Source organism: Bemisia tabaci, chromosome 4 (assembly GCF_918797505.1).
Source record: "Bemisia tabaci chromosome 4, PGI_BMITA_v3".
NCBI lineage: Eukaryota > Metazoa > Arthropoda > Insecta > Hemiptera > Aleyrodidae > Bemisia > Bemisia tabaci.
Window position 1 is genome coordinate 16,401,625 of NC_092796.1, and position 24,712 is coordinate 16,426,336.

Genomic DNA, 24,712 nt, shown 5'->3' on the forward strand with positions numbered 1-24,712 from the left:
CTTGTCGCGGCCGGAAAATTCCCTCGGTGTGCATGTCTATGGGAGCTCCTGGTTTTGCCATCCTTACCTAATTTGCATCATGAAACTCGCTCACAATAATGTGCTTAGCCCGACAGTAATCAGTCGCCATTTGACGAGTTGTCTGCTCTACAAGTTGCGCACCACTCATCGTCGGGCGAAAAGTAGCGTTGACCTCCAAACTTAACTTAAGCATTAGCCGAGTACATTGCACAGATTGTTAGATTGTCTCTGATTCATCCGTTTTCTCAATAACATCCCTTTGGGCTACATTTGAGGGGCTTGGAGGACAAGGCGCAAAAGTGCAGTTTTTGAAAAAATTGGGATATTAATGATTTCGAGTAAAACTAGTCTTAATTTCATATCTTGTGAGAAATTCGCTCCTAAATTCCGATTTTCAGGCATCAAAAAGTCAGTTTGAACTTTCTTTCCGCCCTGAGGACCCATATGAGTTCGAAACTTTAAAACACGTGTTTCTCGAAAAACACAAACTGCACTCATGCGCCTTGTCCTCCAAGTCCCTCATTTTGCAATTAGGAGCTGTAATGTGTGGCTCAGTCTGGAAGCAACATACACGCCATTAGTTTTTCTATGCAGATAGGTGCTTTTATGTATGAGCATTGTAGTTCCTTTTTTCCGTGCGTCGTGACGTCACCTCGGAAAGGGGTAGAGTACTTATATAGGGAGAGTATGGACAACTCGAAATATGAACATCTAAGGGCCCAAAAGGGTAGGTAACCTCTGAAAACGGAAAATGTCACTGTCAATCTTTAGACTCCAATATCAAACGAAAATGGACAAGAAAATTCATAAGTAAGCATTCTTCCGCAAAAATGAGCAAGTTTATGCAAAAACCAAATCAAATACGTGCTATACTAACGACAGTTCCCAACAATTGTGATTATAAATAACTCTGGATAATTTGAATACATAGATTGCGTACCCTTTTGGGATCTAAGAGCTCCATCACATAACCTCAAAATTTTCGACATGTCCATACTCTCCCTACATAGGTACTCTAGAAAGGGTCGTGGCAACCCCGGAGGCGGCGGCGGCGACCCGAACTATCGTCCACAAACGCCCCGGAGCAAATTTCACGAGAAACCGGGATTTTTGTGGCGTTTAACGACGGGATCGTGGCACGATGTGACGTGAGCGGGATGCCGTGATATCAGTGAATTAAATGCAGGCACGAGTCGCAATGCTCCGCTCGATTTAGCCTCGCTGTCGTCGCCGCCGCCGCCGTCGGAGCGCATGAACCGACTCTAATCGAGAAGCCATCACCAGCAACCTCGCTCCCTTTCCGTCCGACGATTCAATCTCGCGGCGCTTCCTCCCACGATGTCACAGTCGCGACGAGGAGCAAGGAACAGGAGTCAGCTCCAGTCGCCAGACTCGTCTGCACTGGGAATATTCTGAGAGTATCTCGAGAAAAATATTCCCGAGACTACAGACACTGTTAGTGTGAATCACAATGGAGATGTTGCATGTGTGAGGGATTTGCGATTTGACCATTGATTCTTATGTAAAAGTTCGCGAGAAACACGATGGTGCCACTGGTTTTCTCTGAAATCAACTCCCAAGCTCAAAAAAAGCTCTCAAAGTGAGGCCATAATGGAAGGGATATCCCACCCTACCCTGAGAGTCCACCTCTACATCAAAACAAACTCTCCATGCAAAGATAGGGAGCAAATACATTGACAGGGCTGCCACTTTATTTGGGGACTCCAAAACTGAAAACACGGCATCACTGCTAATGTATCTGCTCCCTATCTTTGCATGGAGAGTTTGTCTTGATGGTAGAGGTGGACTCTCAGGGTAGGGTGGGATATCCCTTCCATTATGGCCTCACTTTGAGAGCTTTTTTTGAGCTTGGGAGATGATTTCAGAGAAAACCAGTGGCACCATCGTGTTTCTCGCGAACTTTTACATAAGAATCAATGGTCAAATCGCAAATCCCTCACACATGCAACATCTCCATTGGACGTATTTCTGCCAAACGGAACTGTGTGCATTACGACGTGAGCCCTGTTATGCATATATTCTTATAGATCTCAGGGCTCATGTCTTAATGCACATAGTTCCGTTTGGCAGAAATACGTCTAATTCTTCGGCTCCCGGACGTTGGAATGCATCTAGGTCGTGCTGCCTCAGTTTTCTGCGAATACTTTATTTGGACTGCGTTTAGCAGAGAAGAACCAAGCCACATCAGTTATTGCCGAATTTAATTGGGCAATTCAATTTTTTACGTGAAATCGGTTGTGCGGATTTTTCTGCAAATTTCGGTGAATTTTCTGTAAAGTACAAAGCAAATACCCTAAACATTTCGAAGGAATCCACACAAACGCTCTCTCGTAAAAAATCTAAGTGTCAAGTTAAATTTGGCGATAGCTGATGTGGCTTGGTTCCTTTCTGCTATAAATGCGGTCCATTTGTTTGCTGAAAAACTTTTGCCGCAATTAGTTTGAAAAATTTAGAATTTTACCTCGAAAGAATAGGGAAAAATCACCAAAAGAGACAAATTCATAGGGTAGTTTTTAAGTAAAAAATAAATTATTTGTTGGTGAGAAATACCTAAATAGATCATTCGAGGTACTTTCTATCTTGCAGTAGACCATTGTTTTTTTTCATCAGAACCAATGCACTGGCGGAGTTTTTAGCAAGAACACACACACTTCTGTTAATTTCAATTCGCTGAGGCCGTGAATTCGTACACTACCGCGAGCAATAAAAGGCGCGCCTGCCCGCAATATAAACAGCGCCTTCCACATCGTGAAGATACTTCCAACACGACACCGTTACACATCCGTTTCGCTGCGCAAATTGCCTTCCCTGCGCCTGCCGGAGCGTGCACCGTAGAACGCATATTATAGATTCGTCGGAAAAGAGGATCACCGTCGCCAAATAATGCTTTCCTCATTTAATCTCATGTAAAATATCCACATTTTACCGCACAACCATGGCGAATTTGAGGAAGATAGGTCACTCGATGAAGCCCACACCACACTTCGTCGCTCCTCCGACGTAAAGGCGTATCTCAATTTCCACGTGAACCCTATTCTCTATAAAAATCCATGCATTCCACGGCTCATGTAAGAACCGAGAAACGCCCTTTTATCAGATGAGCGACGAGGTTAACATACTAATCTCCCGAGAAATCTGCAAGAAATTAAAGTTGGCAGCTCTGCGCGGTCCCGGATAAACTCGGCACTTCTCGAGTTGGAAACAATATGTTACCAACGGCGAAACTTTTTCGGGGGGGGGGGACTTTTTTACCCGATAAAGTTAACCATCCTCCACTACACTGCGAGCTGTTTAAATTTGAGATTTCCGCTCAAAGCTCCGGTGTTTTGAACAAACAAAGAAGTGAAACTTAGCTCGCTTTATCCGAGCCTGACCCAGTGTTGGGCGGAAAAATATCTCTGACTCGGAAAACAACCTAGACACATTTGCAGTCATACTTATAAGTCGGATCACTTGGATCCGCGAGATAGTTCCAAAACTTAACGCCTCGTTCTCGGTGGTTAGACTTAAAAGTTTGACGCGAGTAGGTGTCAGGTGAACATTCTAGAGGGCGAGAAATACTGAGAGCAAAAAAAAAACGGGAAGAAAGTACATACACACGGACAATTTTTTCCATCCAAGTGAAGATGTTAGAACTGGTGGACTCAAAAGGAGTAGAAACATTTTAGTTAAATACTTTCTAGTGTCCCAAATAATTAGTAGCGAGCGTTTCAACTCTAGTTTTCAGAAATGAGGAGCAAAAATGTGGTCCGAAATTTTTTAACTCATATATGGTAAATAAAACGTTAAATAGTTTTCTCCCCAAAAACTATGTTTATTTTAAATGTCAAATTCAAAAGGCCATGATTCTATCTTAGTTTGTTCTGCATTTTTGTTAAAAATTGTTTCTCGACATTTCGTTTCTTTTGGTGCTAAAATGATCATAAAATACTTCTCTATGTAAGGATAATGATAAAACATAACTTAATTTGGAATTATTTAATGCTATATATGCTTGAAAAATCAGAACTAGAAGAAAGTATCAATAGAATATCGAGAGGCTAACGTGAAATCTTTGTAGCGCCGGTGCCCTGCATTCTGATACCACTATTCCACATCCTAGGGATGCGCATTGCATATCTACCCAAATGAAGTCAAGTATGAAGAAACAGTAGTCACACGAGCAGGCATCCTATGAACAAGTGCAATGCTTCAATGCATTGTATGCATCACTTTGATGCATTAGTAGCATTCTTAGAAACATGGAGTTGAAGTAAAAAGTGCCGAGAGCTTGAATTAAAAGCATGTCTGACCGTGAGGGGAAAGAACGAATCGTATCGGTTTAATTCAGAGCCTGTCGAGTGGTTTCTTACGAGGGATGCAAGACGTCTGGTCAAAATAATTCGGATGCACTGGGCGTTTGATCAAACCACGTCTCGCTTGAGTATCTTAGACGGCGGGCGTCAGCAGCAACACGCCACACTGGTGCCCGCGCAAGACACACTTGTTGCCTCTCAAGTCGCCAAATCGTGCCGAAATACATGCGGTTGGTCGTGATGTCCCATTGTCCCCTTAGCGATTCTAGACATAACCTCTTTCACTTTTATTACTGAGAAATAAATCGATGTGTATTGATCAAAGACATAAAGACGGAGTGCTCGTATCTAAAAGCACGGGGGAAAAGTGAAGCTAGGTTCGGCGCTGCGCGCTTGTGTGAGTGTGTAAATGAGCGCGGGAATCCATGGCGGCAAACGGAAATTTGATTTGAACTTGTCCTCTTGATTTTTGCACATTTCTTCTTTGAAACGTATTTTAAATTCCTAAAACGAATATACTAAGAAAGTTCGGTCTGCGTCCTAATATAATACACCTACTTTTGCTCGGTAACAGGCAGTAATCTCAGATAAAGTTAGTTTTTCTTCTGCTCATGGTGGTTCTGCAGGTTCAAACAGGCCGTTACAGTTCTAGATCAACGTTACTCCCAAATGAAATTAATCGGTCGACGACGGACTGAAACTAACCTAAAGTTAAAAAAATATGAGTGTGTACCTGAATTTGGGCAAAAATCAACCTAAAATACTTTGCTTCCGCAATTTTATTTATTAGTTCCCGCCCTACATTTGAATTCAAACTTGTCCCGATTTCGCCGCCAATCCTCTAGCCAATAGTAGAGGTAATTGAAAAGAAGCTCTAGAAGCTTCATTTTTTGCTTTTAGTGCTCCGTCTTTATGTCTTTGGTATTGATTTTCCGTAATGTAACACTTGTAGCGTCTACTGGATTTCAGCAGAATTTAATCATCTAGAATGCCCTCAAGTGAAATCGGTTAAGCACTAGGGATGACCTAATTCCAGCAAATGGCGTTGCAACTGGTGTTGCTAATTATTGGAGCTCTCGGATCTAATTTTTATCTAATTTTTAACACATTTTATCACTGTTTATGTTTTATACCTGTTACTCCGGGCACGGAAGAAGAAAGGAACAACGTCTCTATGGAACCGTTTCTTTTCATCTGTCATCATATAACCACACTGGAAAAAAAACACATTGGATCTAGAGTCCAGACTCTTAAAAACATCGACAAGAAAAAATACTCTTGATTCAATCGGATTTTTGCTTAAATCAAGAACCAAGCCTCTTAATTTGGGCGGATTTCCTTTTGATTTAAGCAAAAATCTGATTGAATCAAGAGTATTTTTTCTTGTCAATGTTTTCAAGAGTCTGGACTCTAGATCCAATGTATTTTTTTTCCAGTGCATGGAAGGTTGCGATGAATACGTGTGGGAGGAAAGGTTCGACTGGCCTCAGTCAGCCAGGAATCCTACTGGAAGTGCCACCAGCCCTCGTGGTGTTTTCTTGCAGGAGGATGAGGGGGGTGCAAGGGCCTGTATTTGGGTGGACTGGCGGCGACTGACTTTTAAGCGTTTCTACCCAAAAATTCTTCTGAGTTTTCTCCTGATTACATAAAATAATCAACAAAATTTATGTGTACTTTTGTGTATAAAATTCAATCCTTAAGAGTCAATTTTGGAAAATTTGAATAGATTTACGTTCTCCCTTCTGGAAAACGACGCACTGGCAAAGACCAACTCGTTTCAGACAAACAGAAGTAAGTGCGACCGAACAAATAGAAAAGTGAAAAAATAAAAGAAATAACGGAGCTATTTTCGAGTGTTCTGGCAACTACCGCACGGAAGCTCGTGAAAAGTGCGCTTCTTTTACTCGCTGATACATTATTTATTTGTCAACGGGCTACTTGTGAATTTGCTCACAATTCCGGGACTATGCAAATACTCGGCTGGGGTCGATGGGGACGGAGGTGGCGCGGCGCGCGGGGGGAGCGGCAAGTAGCTGACTTGTGAGTGCCCGAGCATCCTTGAGCAAACGCTTCTGTTTGCACAGCTCTTGCTTCCACCGGAGAAAAAAGTCGGAATAATTTTATTACCGTCTCCGCGGGAAAGCCTCGTAAAAACGAGGTATTATAACTCCGAAAATGTTCGGCTGTAAGCCTCGAGTTACGTTCGGGGTTCTGACTTCACCGGGCGCCGCTCCGCGTCGCGCCGTGCAAAAAAAACGAGCCTGAAACTCGGGCCTGGCGCCTAAAACAGAGGACAAGAGACGTGCCACAAGAATGGACCACTACCCCTAGACAGAGTTCGAAGTTGAGCACCGTGGTAACCGTTTTCTCATGAATATTTCATACAAACACGTTCTACTTATGAGTTTGATTTTGAGAACAAATTGGCATTTTCTGCCTTTTTCAATTCAAAATCTATGTATTTAATGAAAAAAACTATTCCCTGTATCCTCGTGGTACAAACGAAGCATTAAAAACGCTCTGTCATTTTAGATCTTCGCAGTAAAGTCCGCCGATGACACCCTGCCGCGGGTGAAGAGGTGAATGCCTGTGCCTGGCCAGTCGAAACGCCTTCAACTACGCACGTATGCAACACGGACATCCATAGAGCCCGAATAGTTGCATCCAAGCGTTATAATGAGATTCGTTTAATATCCATCGCAAGCGATACAAACTAAAACTTTGATTGTTTCTCTAACAACGTACTTAATTCCATCGTTGCCGGATGCATATTGTGCCGATGAAGTAAACCATTACAATACAACCAAATATTGACAATTCTCTTTAAAAGTAAATATTTTCTAAGAGGAAATTTGACATTATTTGAATGCTCATACGCAGGGCCGGATTAAGAGGATGGTCACATGGGCCGCGCCCCATGGCGGCAAATTTTGCAATTTTTTTAATGTAGGTATCAAAAAAAGAGAGAAAAAAACGGATTCAGAAAATAAATTACAAACGAGAAAAGGCGGTAGAATCTCTTATTTCCTGAGGGTAAAAGTATACTAATTTCTAATTTTGTCGTCTTTCGGTGATATAAGAGACAACACCTTTAATTAGCCGAAGAGCCAACTAGCTTTAAGAGAGAAACCAAACACGCAATTTAACCTGGAACGGAGCGGCGCGGCGCGGCAGTCGGCATGTAACGCATAGCGCCTACAAAACTTCATGAATACTTCACGCATTGCGTCAAACACAAAGCGGTCAGCAGCGGTCGGCGTGAAGCGCATAGCGCCTATAAGACTGCATAAATACTTCACACATTGCATTAAACACAGTGCGGTCAGCAGCGGTCGGCGTGAAGCGCATAGCGCCTACAAGACTGCATGAATACTTCACGCATTGCGTCAAACACAGTGCGGTCAGTTTGTTCTTTCATAATTTTTTCGTTCATTTCTTAAAAATGGAAGGCCTTGTTCACACAGAGCTAGGTTCACGGAACTTAACTTTCGCGCAAAGTTCCGTGAATTTTTGCTGGTAATGTTGACAAGGCTTCGCAAAAAATGTGTCCAACACGAGTGAACGCGTCTTATGCACCCCTTCCCGCTGCACGTTCACTTGATGGTTTTTATTGATGTTTCAAAACGAATGAGAAACGAGCGGCAAAACACAGGCGGCCCACGGGCGGCAAGTAGGTGAATCCGGCCCTGCTCATACAGCGTTTTTCCTTAGCACGGCAGCATTGTAATTCATACAAGGATTCACTTCCAGAGTTCAACTGTTGGATTTCACTCTGATTCCGTGATAATTATCATTTTTTATAATGTTGCATCAAAAAAGTCTTCAGATCTCCAACGATTACAACGTAAGCTTTATGGGGCTTCGATAAGGGAACGAGCTTGAATAGAAACAACCATGAACACGGCACAGAACCGTTCAACTCAGACAATTCAACTCTTCAATTTGCGAGGGGGTTCGTTACATCCCTCATTACATATTCCTTGTGTAGACAGCAGAGCGGAGAGGGAGTGCTCCGTTACTATGTTCCGCCAAGCTCCCGTGGCAGGCGGGCGATTTTTGTAGAGCGTCTTGACGGGATCACTCATCACATCAAGGATGCCGGCAAATAAACCCAATCAACAGCGGTAAACCTGATACAGACTCCAAGTTTCCAAAATCTTAATGAAAAGTCAAGCTCCCAAGTCGCGGATAACCGGGAGAGCCTCCCCAAATCCAGGCCGAGAGGAGTGTTCCAGAAGCGTTTCAAAAGAGAAAGTTGCGCAAGTTCCCCGGAAACCGTCGAAGAGCTGAGGCTCATGGAAAATTCACGGAAATGAAGCACTTGACTTTGATTACCCAGCTTGCTGCTGCTCGTTTGTCGACGTGCAGCTTGCTCCGAGAAATTTTCGGGTTACGTTCAACGTCATCAGGATCGAGCAAACGCAGGGAAATTTCGAAAAGGAGGTGACGTCACACAGTGAATCAAGTCAACCAGAGAGGTGGGACATGGGATTTTTAACTAAAACTGCAAATTTTGATGTTCGATTCGTCACATTTTAAATTTTAAGGGATGTTTCTGAAAGACATTCCACGATGGAACCAATGGAACCACTTTCAAGACTTCAAAGTTTCGTATGAACGGAATAAAAAACTTTTTAAGTTTCCAAATTTTGTCCGACCTCTCTCATTGACTCGATCCACTGTGCGTCGCGCCATCTACGAACGAAGCTATCAATTTCAGGTACATAAGCCCCTACGACGAGGAATACTGTCTTCGTCGAAAAGGAGATATGCGATGAAGTCAAACGCTCCCATCGCGACTAGTAAATATCGTCCTAAAAAGTGCCCGTTCGTTTTCATAAAAATGTTACTTGGCGTTATAGGGTCATCCATTAATGACGTCAGGCTCTTCCCCCCCCCCCCCCCCCCCCCATGCCATATGCGAACACGTTAAGCAGCGTTGGGAGTTCCCTTGAAAATTAGATTAGGTCTGGATAAATGATCAGTAGTAAAATAATTTTGGCTGCCATGGCCAAATCGTCGCTCCTCTGACACACGTAAGCGCGTAACTTAATTTTTGCGTGAGCCCTGTTTTGCATTTGAGTCCATGCTTTCTAGGGCTCATTCTCAAAACGATATACGCCCTAACGTCGGAGGGATGACGACATTTTCGGCTCGTCCAACCGAACTTTCGGTTCATACGACTGAATCTCGGGTACGTCTGATCAACCCTTCAATTTTTCCAACCGATTTATGTGCAACTTTTTTATCGCCGGACTTTCTGTTTCCATGACCGAACATTCTATCCGTTTGATCGAACTTTCGTTTCGTACGTCCGAACTTTTTTTTCTCCAGGATCCAATTTCCGCCAGTCTTGCTGATTTGTCGTTCTCCCCTCAAAAAAATATAACTTCATCTCAATGCTGCCAAATTTCCCCTCACAAATTGCATTTTTACCGCGAGCGAATCTTGGGAATTTCTAATTGAAAATTTTACTGATTTTCCATCTGACCTCATGTAAAAATTAGGAAACTTTTGGACCAAAATGGCACAGGTATATTTTTTCGAAAAATTGAATTGTTTGAAAATTTTGCAACCGTGGAATCGAGTTACGTCCCTTCATTCAGGAAACGACGAATTCTCCGACTCCCTATTCCTGGATTTCCATCAACTCGTTGCTTATTTAGTGGGGTCATTCTCTCTCCGGCCGATCCGATCACAAACTGCGGGAGCCAATCAGAAACAAGAGCGACCCGTCCGAAGTTGGAGCACAAAGAGTTTTAAACAGAGTGCAGCCGGGCTCGATGGGGGAGTCATTAGGTTTTATATTCCCGTAACTGCGGGTATATCTAGCACCCTTCCCTCCCGCCCCGCCCCGAAGTATTTCTGCCGACTTGGTCATGACTGACCCCGATCGATGCCTCCCACCCACCTCACGCCTCGCGCGGCTGGACTCGGTGTGCATTTCAGGCAGTTAAGCGCGTTTTAAAGCGGCTGGCGTGTTCCGTTCGCTTCGAGCCTTGCCCTCTCTCATTTCCCCTACCCCAAACTTGGTCGCAGTTGAGCTATCGAGGTTGCCGTTCAGACCCGCTCGGCGGTGCTAAGGAAGAACGCCGTATGAACATTTGAGAATTGCCAAATTTCCTTCGATACACTGGAAAAAATAACACATTGGATCTAGGGTCCAGACTCTTAAAAACATCGAAAAGAAAAAATACTCTTGATTCAATCAGATTTAAGCTTAAATCAAGAGCCAAGCCTCTTAATTTGAGCGGATTTCCTTTTGATTTAAGCTTAAATCTGATTGAATCAAGAGTCCTTTTCTTTGTCTATGTTTTCTAGAGTCTGGACTCTAGACCCAAGGTGTGTTTTTTTCCAGTGTAAAATATTTATCTTTGAGGGAAGTTATGAATATTTCCTCTTGAAAATTTCAGGAATTTTAGGTGAGATTGCGAACAAAATTATCTGAAAAATCGGAGGGAAAATGTTCATAAGTTTACCAGAAAATCTGTGTTTTATCAAAGGAAATTTGGCAACGCCTGAAGGTTCATACGGCGTTCACCACGGCAGCGTTGCAGAAAATAGGAACTTTAAGACCCAGACTTTTTTTGAAATTCTCATATTCAGGGTTGCCACAGACTTTGGAAAATAAAATTCCCGGACGTTTCCCGGACACACTTGGGTGCAATTCCGTGACAGTCAAAGAAATATCAGATGGTTAAAAAGACATAATTAGAAATACTTTTTAGGCAAAATTTGTGTTCGAGACGTTTCGGTAAATTTGTCTGGAAATTAGTGTTGAAATTCGAAATTTTCTTCTATTCTGTCCACTCCAAGATTAGTATATTTTAAAATGTTGTCGTCCGTGTCAACTAAGATCTATAGAATTAGAAAAAAATGAAAAAATTAATTAAATTGATCTAATATTTAGAAACAAAGTTAGTTATTCCCCAGAGATTCTGGAGGAAAACGAAAGCCATCCAGCGGTTGCCATCGGGCTCTTTTTCCCGGAAAATTAGGGAACTCTCCCGTAAATCAGGGAAATACCGAGAAAAGGGAAAACTCAGGATTCCAGACACCGTTCTTAGAACTCACCGTGAATGGGCTCGTATCTCGTCAAGAGCCCTACTTAAGTCCCGAAAAAGGTGTAGAACAGGCTGTGCTTCGTCGAGTTGAAGACCCGAGCGAGTGGTCTGGCGAATTTTAATGGCTTCCGTTCAAGTTCGAACGGAACTTTTTTTTTCCGGCGGAACAAAGGAGACGAAATTACGCGGACTCGAGGTGGGGCCGGGCGGGGGGTGGAGGGGGGGGGGGGTTAGTCGTGGAGGCGAAGCGGAAAGAAAAGCTGAAATCGAGGAGCGCCCGGAAAGTGCATTAAGTCAATACAACGTCATCAACCTGGGGGCGGAAAGCTTTCAAGTCCCGATTAGAAGGAGCGGTGAATAATTATCGCGACCTTTCCCGCTCATCTCCCGGGGTAATATCGCTCGCGAATGTATAAAAAAAAAAGAATAGAGCGGTCGCTGAACGATCAGTTGCGCTAGTCACGGGATTTTCCCCCGGTAGTTGAGTTCTGGATGGATTAGCAACAAAGTACTACTTTTTACAACAGCCATCAGTCACCTAAAATCGCAATGTCGAAAAAGTCATGGAAAAGTAATGAAAAATAAGTCTCAAACTGTGGATTATTATTCAAACGGTGAATAATTTGAAAAAATTCTGCCGGTAAAGTTCGGAGAAATCTATATATTCACATTTGTATCGTATGTTTCAGTTGAAAAATGACTGTCTAATTCTTACTGAAACGCCAAACCTGAAAGGGAAAAAATATTATTGAACAAAAGATCAAGATTAAATGAAAATTCAAAAGAATACTTAAAGTAATATGAGCAAAGTTTCAGGTGTGCTGTGATTGAATCGCTCAGCAAGCAGCGAAGGTTAATGAATGGGGCCGATAACTATTCGTGTCCGGCGGTAAGACATTTGGCCTACGCTGCCGTTTGAAGGCGCTTTTCCTTGCGGAATCTTCTTTCGCCGTCTTCCCTAACCAACTTAATTCTGACTTAAAGATTAGGTAGCCTTGCAAAAGAAGAGAGCTTACCCAGTTTTCAATACGCAGTTTTTCAGTGGTTCCAGTGTTAATTATACAATTGGTACGATGGACCAACAAGAATCGCGGATGACGGCTTGGATTTCTCTGTCTGTAACAAACAAGAAAAATACGAAATTTTAATCTAATTCGTGTAGCTCAGACATGTTTGCGATTGAAAGGAACAAGACAATTACAAAAAACTGAATGACGCAGAAATAATTAGAGCCGAAAGAAATCAGCTTACATTTAAAAAATTATTTTGAAAGTTGCTAATGGCTTATAAAAATATGTTACTGGAGATTTAAATTATTCAGAGGAGTCAGTCGAAAAGGTTAGGGTGGGATAGGTTGATTAGGTTAGATAACCCAACCAAACAAATTGTCGACTTTAGAATAAGGGTTCTTTTGGGTGCAGGATTGAGACAATCCGTCACCTTCCGGCTTAAAGTATCACAGGCGTCATGCGACGTTCCAAATTTTCCACCGTCATTCCAGTTTTTTACAGAGAAATTTTCGGTTGAATCTGTTTGAAAATTTATCTGAATTTTTTCGGTAGCATAAAGAAAATTCAGTGAAATTATCGGGCAGCTTCGTTGAAAAATTTATCTGTAAAAAAGTAAAGTTGAAAGTTTGAGACGTCGCAAGGGCTTGTGATACTTTGGCCGGAAGGTGACGATTGGACTACATTTTGCAATTTGGAACTATAAATTCTAGCCCGGTTTAAAAACGACGTATGTGCCATTAGTTTCCCTACGCCCACACGTGTTTTCCCAAAAGAGCCAGAATTTATAGTTCCAAATTGCAAAATGCAGTCCAGTTGACAGCACGAGCCAAAAACCCTCGAATAGCTACTATCGGCGTACGGCGCATGTTCTATGGCCTACCTCGAAAATTGAAGGCGAAACAACAACGCGCAAAACCTCCGACTCCTCTTCGTGCCGATTCTTATTCCCATAAATTTACAGCGGAAAAACTCCACGGAGGGGTCGGGAGCCCAGAAGCGACAACACCTCGTTGGCCGCGAGAGCGCGCTGCTGCTGGTGCGAGGGACGAGCCGAACCCTCGGCGCGAAGATAAGCGGTGTCGAAATCCTCGGGATATGCAAACGCCACCCTGCGGAGCCGGGCATCAAGTCGATTCCCTCGCATGAATAAATGATCGGGGCCGGCCGAAGGGGCTATTTTTAACGCCGCGCCGCGATAAAACGCTCTGTTTCAATCATTCATTTTCGCATCTCATCATTTCCTCCGGCTCGGCTTAAAAGCTCTCCCGCGTCAGTCACAGGTGCTCCGACCGGCCGGCCGCGGCCCCCGAGATAAGCTCCTCCCTGGACAGAGATTCATAACCTCTTCTCGAGCCCTCCTCCTCCGTGACCGCTATCACCCGCGCGATGGCGTATCTTCGCTGGAAATTTAGAGGAACCGGACGGAGACAATATATTTGGGAGGCCCCACGCATATCTTCGACGGGGAGACATATATATTCGAGGGTCAACGGCCAGATTTGCCTAATGATGACTGATCACCCACGTGTTGTGCAATTGGTTTCAAACACTGCCGAAAAGCTCACCTCAAGTACATCAGTCATCATAAGGCGTCGTTAACGTCTTGGGTGGCCAAGATTTCTTTTATAAGTAAAGTCCCAGGTCGGGTCAAATTGACCCGTAATTAAATCAATTTATTTTGATAGTTTTTGAAGTATTATATATGCTATTTCTATGTTTTTGAAGGCAAGAGATCCTTTTTTTTTTTAAAAAAAAAACGAATGCCACCTTTTTGGGAATATATGTACTGGCGCTTTCTCAACCCTCTTCTCATCCACCATACGTAACTTTACAAGAAGAGATAGTCGGGTCAATTTGACCCGGTTTGGAATTTCTAAGGGTAGCCGTTGAGAAAAAAATCCCTGACACGATACAACTCTCGCCAAAATACCAATTTTTAGACGTGTGTCCTTTAGGGCGCTTGAGAGACCTTTAAAAAAATGTTTTATTCAAAAATGTTTACACATCATAGCATGATATCAGCAAACTTAACCATGACTCTTCTCAAAAAGAGACTCCCCACCGCGCGCTGATGACGGCGCAGAGCTACAACTATTCGTACTTGATGGATGTCCGTATTGCGTCTGCAAAAATTGAAGGCGCGATGGCGCAAGGCGTCAACTTGCAATGCTCCGCGCTATACTGCCAATAAGGTGTGCTCAGATTCGGGGGGAAAGTTAGGTCTGCCTCTTTTTCACGATGTATTTTTAGACCTATTTCTACAGCCCGTAAGTACCGCCCCCAAACAATCTTTGCATCAACAGTTATCTGTTTGACGATTTGTATCTTGCAATGTCTACGAACATCGTGATTCCGCACTTGATAGATTTGAACAGATTCAAATAAGGGGATGAACCTTCTGCAAGAAAACTAATTTTCAAAGAAAATGAGAGGGCGCTAGAACGAATTGCCTTTTTTAAAGAGGTAAATCTGTCAAACGGTTGAGAGCTACGTTAAACCTGACCGAATTCTTTAAGCCAAATTGGGACTTACCGTCCAAGTTTGAAAAGATGTGAAAGTTGCCAAGGTTCACGGTCTTAATCAGACAAGCGAGTGCAGTAGCATAGGGTCAAGAAAAAAGTCATTTTCCCCACATTGCCAGTTAAGCGCAGCATCTTCACGAATGAGGTATTCGAATGCATCCTTTTCCGAAGCATTTTGGCAACTCTGTTTCCTCGTGACTCCGGCAACAATTAATCCAATTTATTGTTTCAGCTGAGACCACGCTTTTTTGTGAAAAATGAGGGCTCAGATTAAGCTGTGATGACCCGAGAAGAGCTGAAAAGCTTATTTATTTTTCTCCTCGAAAAGTTGTTTTCGCCATTCTTTACTTTTTTTCAAATCTGTTGTCAAATAAATCAAAATTATTTACAAATGAGCCAACCGGCGTTGTCGAAGCGAGAGCGAACTTCTGCTTTTCTGTCTTGGGGCGCACCCGATGAGCTAGGCAATGAGTTCGTTTATTTAAGAAACTCGGGCAACACTGAGAAAGAACATTATTTGGTCTTATCGTTTTTTGGAAGCTAAAAATCTTCCAACTTACTGACGACAGTTTTGAATTATTAAGGGACTATGATCTGTGACACTTAAAGAACATTGCAATATTGTGAAGATGGTGGGAACGTTTAAGTAATTGCCAAACGGAGGCTTAAACTCGGGCTCTATCTTAAATTTATAACTTGCCTTTTTATTTTTCATATTGAGAAAGAGGCGCATGAACTTATACCTAAGGTGTATTCCAATCAGAGACGGAATACCTGAATACAATTCATAAGTTATGATAGGAAGGAGCAGAATTCGCGGTTCTTAACTTCTGAGTTGAAAGTTTTAAGAAAGGGTGAATATTACTCAATGTGTGTTCGAACGGGAATCAAAAACCAATAATGTGTCATTTTTGGTTTGAAACGTGTCTTAGAACAAGATGAAGATTCATGGATTAAATAATGTCGATCAAACTTTGATCGTTTCAGCGTGTGCTCCTACTATAAAAAGCAATATACTACAAGCTATGGAAAAAAGGGAAATGTGGATATAAATACGAGACGAAAAATTTGATGTGGCCATAAAAGTATCATATCATGAGTCATATAAAAAATATTATTAGAAAAATATGAGTGGCTATTTGTCCGGCTATCGGGTTTAATTTACGGGCGTACAGACTCGGGGAGCCCTTTTTTTGCTCCTTCTGTCAAGAACCTCTGGTCCCCTCCCTCCTCCCCAAAAAATGCCTGAGACAGCGTGCTTAAACGACTGCTGAACATGATGGCCGAATTTAAATGTTTTCGGGTTATTCCATGCCAACTGGTGACACTTTGAAACAGTGATCCCTCAAAATTTAATGAAATTCGGCATACTTAGTGTACAAGCACAGTTTCGTAGAAATCAAAAATTTTAAGTTGATTCGACTACCCGTTGGGTTTTTATTGGATACTGAAAGTTGGGGAGACTATGTCTCTTTTGCGGGATGTCACCACTTTATTGATGTGTACCTCCGCTCATCCAGAATCAACCATACTAGTGTCCGAAAGCGGCATTAAAGATATTGAATACAGGTATTTGTCCGTGAAGTAATGTCCCCGCGATGGTGCCTGAATCCTGAAAGAATGGAGATGTTGCATGTGTGAGGAATTTGCGATTTGACTGTTGATTCCAATGTAAAAGTTCGCGAGAAACACGATGGTGACACTAGTTTTCTCTGAAATCAACTCCGAAGCTGAAAAAAAGCTCTCAAGTTGAGGCCAAAATGGAGGGGATATCCCACGCTATCCTGAGTGTCCACCTCTACATTAAGACAAACTCTCCATGCAAAGATAGGGAGCAAATACATTAGCAGGGTTGCCGTGATTTCAGTTTTAAAGTCCCCACATAAGGTGGCAGCCTTGTCAATGTATTTGCTCTCTATCTTTGCATGGAGAGTTTGTCTTGATGTAGAGGTGGACTCTCAGGATAGCGCGGGATATCCCCTCCATTTTGGCCTCAACTTGAGACCTTTTTTTGAGCTTGGGAGTTGATTTCAGAGAAAACCAGTGGCACCATCGTGTTTCTCGCGAACTTTTACATTGGAATCAACAGTCAAATCGCAAATTCCTCACACATGCAACATCTCCATTCCCAGCTATGAAACCTGCGCGTGGAACTGCGAGCGACCCAGCGCGTTGGACTCCGGTTGGATACCGAAAACCGAGAGTTCAGCATTCGGATGAGTCGAAAAAGAGGGACGCCCGGCCCGAGGCCCGGGGGTAGGTAACGGGGACGGGGGCTGGGGCGGGGGCTGGGGCGGGGGTTTGTTTGAGTGATGTGAAACGCATGTTTGTGGATCCATTATACGGAAGTTGTGCATTTAATTCGTTTAGCCCATTTGCTCTGCTTGCTGCCTGCCTTGCGCGAGGCGAGGCGCTCCCCGTTTGGAGATCTGCCAAAGCTCTCCCGCCCGCCACCGGCCGGAGCAATCTTTCGAAAATTAATCCTCCGCATTATGAAACTTTAATTTCCATCTTGTAATCGTTCTCACCGACCTTGCTCCCGACTCCCTAAGCACGCTTCCGTTACTCGGAACTAGTGCCAAATTACGGATTTTTTAGACTTTCGTCATTTTTCCTGGAACTTTTGAAATTCCTAAAATGCTCAGGATCTTCTGCATTTTCCGGAACTTTCTCGGAGCTTTTGAAACAATCTAAACAGAATTCCGGAACTTTTGACGGTCACGAAGTGAAAGAAATTCGAACAAAAAGGTTCCGGATCCCGGAACCTAGGGGAAACGCCGTCCGAACATTTAGACGTTAACAAACTTCTCCTGAAAAATAGACACTGGAAAAAAAGTATCTTGGATCCTGAGTCCAGACTCTAAGAAACTTTGACAAGAAAAAGTACTTTTGACTCAATCAGATTTTTGCTTGAATTAAAAGGAAATCATTTTCCATCAAGAGGCTTGGCTCTCGACTCACGCAAAATCCGATTGAATCAAGAGTATTCTTTCTTGTCAAATGTTCTATGAGTTGCGACTCTAGATCCAAGAGACTTTTTTCCAGTGAATTTTACAGGTGGCTTTAGCTGTTTCTTCTTCAAAATTAGCAATCAATTTTATTGGCAATGTCATGCATTCAACCTGAGAATCGACCTTTGAAAAAAACGGTAAAATATTCAAGGATCCTTTGACATGAGCATTCAGCATGAGCGCTCTTTGGAAAAATAGACATTCTTATGACATTTTTCCGGGATAATTATCCGCAAGTTCGCAACCGGAGAGCGACGAAGTCTTCGCAATTGAAAATTTCCAGCATCGAAAAGAGAACTGCTCAACACACCGTCTCGGCGGTTTTTTATAGTCCTGGGTTATTTTCTGCGCCTCGGCCGTATTTCTATTTCGGATAGTCAGGCATCATGATTCCAGGTGAGGGATGGGGCATTGTTAGTAGGGAGCCGAAATCCCCCCCCCCCCCACTCCCCGCCTTCTCCGCATTACAATTGAAAAGCTCAATCTTGGCTATAACTTTTACGCATTGTTGTCAGAATTAGCAACAAAGCCTCTACTCTGGATATCATAGTGACAAACGGCGAGGTAAGGAACTCCGACCCACGCAACTCGAGGCAAGGTTGTCATTTCGTGCGAAAAATTGTGCACATTTTACACCGAATTTTAAAGGATTGAAATTCCTGATTTTTAGCAAAATCTCGCAGTTAAGCTAACCGGTCTTATTTCCAGCCCGCTCCACCAAGGCCGCCGCGCCGTTGAACAACGGTGTTGAGCTTTTTAGTCGTTCCGCACTTTTCAGTTTTCGCTCACTCAAGTCAAACCTGCCTCCTTCTCCCTTTCCCCCGCCTGTTTGCCTTTGTTTGAAGAGTTTCTTGGCTCAACGTTGCTTGACAGCGCTGGAAATGGTTTTGATTTCTGCGCGTCACAAGACTGAGAAACATCGGATTAAACATTTTCTCGTTGAGCTGAGGAAAATTGTTGTCATTCAGAACTGTCCATGGAAAATGATGGCGCATCAGTTTTCCCTGTCCATCTTTCACTGTAAAATCGGGATGCAGCTATTTGTGATCGAGGTTGTCCATGGTGCATGCTCTAAAAATGAAGGCGCATCAGCTTTACTTTGAATAATAAGCCTTCAAGATCATTCGCTTTATTAAAATGACAATTACTTTTGTTTTATCGTATGCTGTATGCTTCTCTGATTTCTTAAGGGGTAATTGATTTGCTAGCGTACCAGTTTAATTTCAGGCGAAGAGATGTGAAATTGTAATTTAATCTGCAAATTTCGTGTTTTGATTGACATTTTAAGTAGTTTTTCTCGAGAATAATAAATTTGTATGAACTTAAAATTTCAAAGCGTCATTTCAGGTTGATTTGCACGGAAAATAAACGGATTGCTGATTTAACAATTAAATTGTTAAAAAATAAGTCTGACATGTTCCAAATGTGCATTTTACAACGGGGAACAACTAATTTAACCACGAGGGAGGTTGAATTAGTATTTTTTATTGCAAAATCTGCATTGAAACATGTCGGACACTTTAACTAGGAAATTGTTAAATCAGCAAATTAATTTTTTCCGCGTATGACATTCTTGAATGTTTTCCGTGACAACATTTTTTTGATCCACAAAGAAGTGCACTGGAAAAAAAACACATTGGATCTAGAGTCCAGACTCTTGAAAACATTGATAAGAAAAAATACTCTTGATTCAATCGGATTTTTGCTTGAATCAAAACGAAATCCGCTTAAATTAAGAGGCTTGGTTCTTGATTTAAGCTAGATTCTGATTTAATCAAGAGTAATTTTTCTTGTCGATGTTTTTAAGAGTTTGGACTCTAGATCCAATGTGTTTTTTTTCCAGAGTGATAAGTCTTGATTTCCTCATTTTTCCCGGGGACGTTGGCAGCAGTGCGAGCCCATTCTAATTTTTCCGCTTCTTCACTCCTCATCGAGATCTCGCGTGGTCTTTTATTTTCTGTCCCCAGGAATTCCTTATCTTGAATATGAGTCGCCTCGAAAGGGCGCTTTGTTGAAAAGTCAGAAATTTGAATAATTCGTGAAGAGATATAGCCCGACGGATGGAGGCGAGAGCACTCCTCCTTCAGCGTCAGCGTCACTCCTCGATTGTTCATCATTCTGTTTGCCTTCTCTTCCGTTCCCTCGCTTCCAGCTCTTGTCTCTCGTCCTCGGCCAAAACCTCGCATCTCCATGGAGGTTCCGCGGTGGATACGCGGTTCTTGTTCCGAGGAGGGAATCCCTCTTTGTTCTCACACGATTTTCACGCTCAAATGAGTCCTGTGATCAGCGGTTGGTAAACTTGGAGGAGGCGCGGCAAAAGGCGTCTCAAAATTCACCCAGAAGAATTTCTGCTCCAATCAAAAGGATAACTTCCATCGACAAATCCAAGAGGAGTCCAGTCGTTTAAAAAATGAAATGATGAAATGAACTGCATTTTGCAATTTGGAACTATAAATTCTGGCTCATCTGAAAAAAAACACTTGTGTGCATAGGGAAACTAATGGCACATACGTTGTTTTTAAACCGGGTTAGAGTTTGTAGTTCCAAATTGCAAAACGTAGTCCAAATGTCCGATGGTTTTTTGAGGAATCCAACTTGCTTGAAAACATCCCTGTCAATCAAAAAGGAATTCCGGTTGATTTAGAATAGGGATTTAATTTAATTATTTTGCAAAAATATTCCATTTCCAAATTCCATTTTATCCACAAAGACATTTTTTCGCGGCGCGGGAGGTGTTGCAGGATTTTGCCGATCCTGCTCGGATCATTAAAGAAGTATACGAGAACAAAAGTTGAGCTATTAGCCGACTTTACAAATATAATATGCAACAATTGCGATATGCATATAGTATGCTTTCTTTCCCACTGATGAAGACCAAAGTGTTGATCGAAACGTTTGCGTGTCTACCATGTTAAGGTAAAATTGTAAATATATTAACATCTCTTGCACATTGTTTTTTTTTTTTTTTTTTTTTTTATATTAAAGCATGACCTGAGTCGGAATTACCGCATATTATATTTGTAAAGTCGGCTAACAGCTCAACTTTTGTTTTCGCATTATGAGTGGCTGAAAACCAAAAAATATTGTTGAAGTATACGAGTATACCGTAATCTCGAAGAAAAATTGTTTCTCCCTCTCCCTCTTTCAAGTGAACAGCTCAGTTGGAACAAATTCTGCATTCCGGAACTACAATTTCTGGTTCAGTGTAGATATCATTCGCTTCCTATTGCATGTAAGTGTTTTTACGGATGAGCCAGAAACTCCAGTTCTAATGGAAGATGAAGTCCATTTGGGTCAACTTTGATCGATTTTAGGGCATTTCTCAAGTTTTCTGCCCCCCCCCCCCCAAGGAAATTTTGCTTCCTCTGGACAACTTTTGCCCCCTGTCCTCTAGAGGTTACCCGAAATGACTTCCCTGATGCATTGAACGGCGACGACAACGATGCGCCGACCAGCGAACCAGAGAGCCCACGCACCATAACTTGTCATCGCGGTGAGGGGGGGGGGGGGGGGGGGGCTCGGGACTAATATCAACAGCACAGTGAGAGAGACAGCGACCGAATATCAACACTAGAGCCATCCGCGTCACTCGCGGCCGCCGAATTTCGCCGTCGACCGGAGCCCGGAGCCCATCCGCCGGCTCCCAGCACGATCCTGCAGCCCTGTTCCGGAGCAAGACGTAATACCGTGTGGACAAAGGTTATTTAAACTGGAGAGGCCATGTGGCACTTGGAGAACTTCGGAGTTCGGACGAGGAGGGGGGGAGTGCGGGTGGGACTCCTCTAATACCGCCACATTATGCCGGATGATCCATGTACCACTCCGCAGGGACAGAGTTGACTTGAAGCTCTTGAGCTTCAGCGCAAGGCATTCCGGGTGCGATCGATGAGGGTAAAATGTGTGCTTTCACGGAAAAAACGACTTCAGGACTGGGCTCTAGAATGGTATCACCTAGATTTTGGGTGAGTACCGGTGCCAGCCTTACCTTCATGGGATTAGCCACTAATCCTGGCAAGGTTGGTACAAGAGTAGGTGATGTCATTTAAAATCAAAATATAGGAAAACTTTAGGGTGATATTGGTTAGTTTCCTTAAGAGAAAATGAAGCGTGATTGGAGATTTTGAAACATTGCAATAAAGTTCCACATTTCGACGGTGTAGGTCGGCAATCACATAACTCGGTTTGCGACGTCGCAGACTTCCTGTCATTCTTTATTTTTTAAACGGATAACTACTCAACGTCAATTCTTTAAAACTGCCGTGATTTTTTATCTCAGTGCGAAGAAAATTCTGCATAAACTTCAAGGAATGATGTCAATTTGTTCTCCTTCAAAAAAAATAACTTAGAGGCGGAGTTTTTCAGACATCGCAAACGAGATATGTGATTGTGGACCTATGCCGTCGATTTTACATTTTGGATCTAAAATGTATCGAAAAAGTGACGGAAACTCGGCGCACACCGGGCTTTGAGAAAGTCGACCAGAACATGGCGCCAGCTCTTCCATTTACATTACGACTCTATGTACTCTATGATTCGTGGTTCCACCCTGGAGATTGCCCGTGACTCCACGAGGGTGGCAACTTGAGAGGCGCGGGCGTGTAATGCTCCCCGCGTAGCCGCAACGTGCCGGCTCGGAAATCCCTCCGCGGGGGAAAGCGGGACTTTTCCGGATGACCCGGCGGCGGTCCACCTCGCCGAGAGGGCCCTTCATTTTTGATGGGACCGGAGATCCATTTGCTAGACGGTGGACGTGGGCTCGGTGAGTGGTGCGCTCTCCGCGCCTTTCCGCTTAGTTTCCTGAAATACTTAACGTTATTACTGTTTCGTCCCGGAGCCCCGCGCCCCAGCCTCCGGTGGACAAGTGATCCTCCGCCGTTGCCGACAACCCCCAAAAATCCAACTTAGTCTTCGAGAAATATTCGGATTATGTGCACGAGCAGGCAACACTGGTTTCACGACGGGGCCCGTCAAGTCGTCACGGCGAATTGCGAGCTCCTCGTTCGCCGGGAGCTCTCGAAAATAGGGGTTTCAAAATTGCGCCTCCGCACGGTGGATCGAGTCAATTGAAGAGACCGGACATAAAATTTTTGGCTGTGATTTCAAATTTTGAAGTTTATTTTGTCACAAATTCAATTTCAAGGGGTGTTCCTGCAAGAAAATGTTACAGAAGAACCAATGAAACCACTCTTGAACTTTTTCTATTCATATTTTCGAAAAAATAAGCTTTCAAAGTTTCCAGATTTTGTCCAACTTTTCATATTAACTCGTTTCAGTGTGCTCCGCTGCGATCACTAAGAATAACATTCGAGCCAGGAAAATTCTGGGAGGGGGGATTTTCTTCTGGATGATCTACGACGATGCACAATGCAAGAGGCACGATTTTATCACTGATTTTCTTTAAAATCAACTCCCAGTCCAGGAGAGACGGCAATGGGGGTGGAGGCCGTGAATGTGGAGCACCCTTCCCAATGAAAGGCCTTGGCCGTAGTATAACAAACATAACATTTCAAATTCATCATTTAAAAAAAAGTCTGATTAAAAAACCAGATAGTCTCCTCCAGAAGTTGTTTTTTGATAAAGACGGTGCACGAAAAAACTCCGGCCGTGGAAGCCGTACTTACGGTCTATACATATAGACATACCGTCCGCGTTCCGGGCTCAGTGTCCAAAGTTCCGGGCGTAGCACCCGGAGTAATTGAGGTTACGGCTCCAGCACCCAGAACTTTCGGCCTCTCAGCCCGGAACGGACGGTATGTCTATACAGCCCGTAACTTTTTTTCAGTGGGGCAAAGATTCCTTATCGCAAGTGATTTCTCCTCGTTGTGTATGAAAACCAGGAACTTCTCAGTGCAGGAAAAGTAATTTTCACTAACGGGACTAACATGTTATACTAGCAAGAATCGTCGATTATTTGACACGAGTATTTTCCTCAGCTCAACAAAAACTGCCATGGTAACGGGTTACTTCATGTAGTTGTAAGGAATTCGATTTTTCTCAGTGTGATTGGTGATTCAAAGAGACAAACAGTCTCATCCAATTGTGACCCGATGTCATTTTCAGAGCACATAATTTCCAGTACAGAATTAAGGGGGGATAAAGTAAATCGTAAGCCTAAGTCGAGGCGAGCGGACTGAAATTACCCGCGAGGGGCTGAAAAGCGGCGATCCGATTTGAGAACCCCTGACAATGACTTATGGATGCACGCGTGTAGGTTGTGTCGCTGTGCACTGCTCTCAACACGGGGACTTTAATCGCCCTAATTAAACCTTAAATTAAGCGCCACGAAGGGGAGGAAAAGAATGAGATAAGAAGAACCACGTGCACGCTATGCTGTGCTTCGAATGCTCCGATGCTGAAAATTGGACGGGGTTGCCTCGACTCAACCTAAAATACCTCGCCTATTGTAAGATTTCCCCGGCTTAACTTTCTACCTCTTCACGTTTTTACGGTCCTTTTTCTATTGACAACTGCAAAGATCACTCAAATTAAATTCAACTTTTTAAGGATGAAAAAAATAGTTTAGGCTATTTATTCGCGAGACAAAAATTATCTTATTTAAAAAACTCTACGCATGAGCTGTATTCATGATATTATATGGACGGAGTTCATCGGAAAGGAATCAACCCACATTAAGTTGAACGTGAGAAAAAGAAGTTTAAGGTTTGATTCTTCCATAGGCCCTGGTAAAAATTGGCAGTAGAATCTGTGTTCCAAAATACCATAGACTTAAAGCCGGCTGTAAGATTTCCAATAGCTTCTGTAGCCGGC

At 43.1% G+C, this 24,712-nt stretch overlaps 1 long non-coding RNA gene across 1 annotated transcript in view; it reads right to left on the minus strand.

The window, feature by feature from the left end:
- The window catches only part of LOC140224436 (uncharacterized), a 33,822-nt gene that overhangs the window by 2,133 nt on the left and 6,977 nt on the right, over window positions 1–24,712 (minus strand). The window contains exon 2 of the long non-coding RNA XR_011899711.1: window positions 12,418–12,517. This is a non-coding gene — a long non-coding RNA (uncharacterized lncRNA). The remainder of the gene's footprint in view (window positions 1–12,417; window positions 12,518–24,712) is intronic.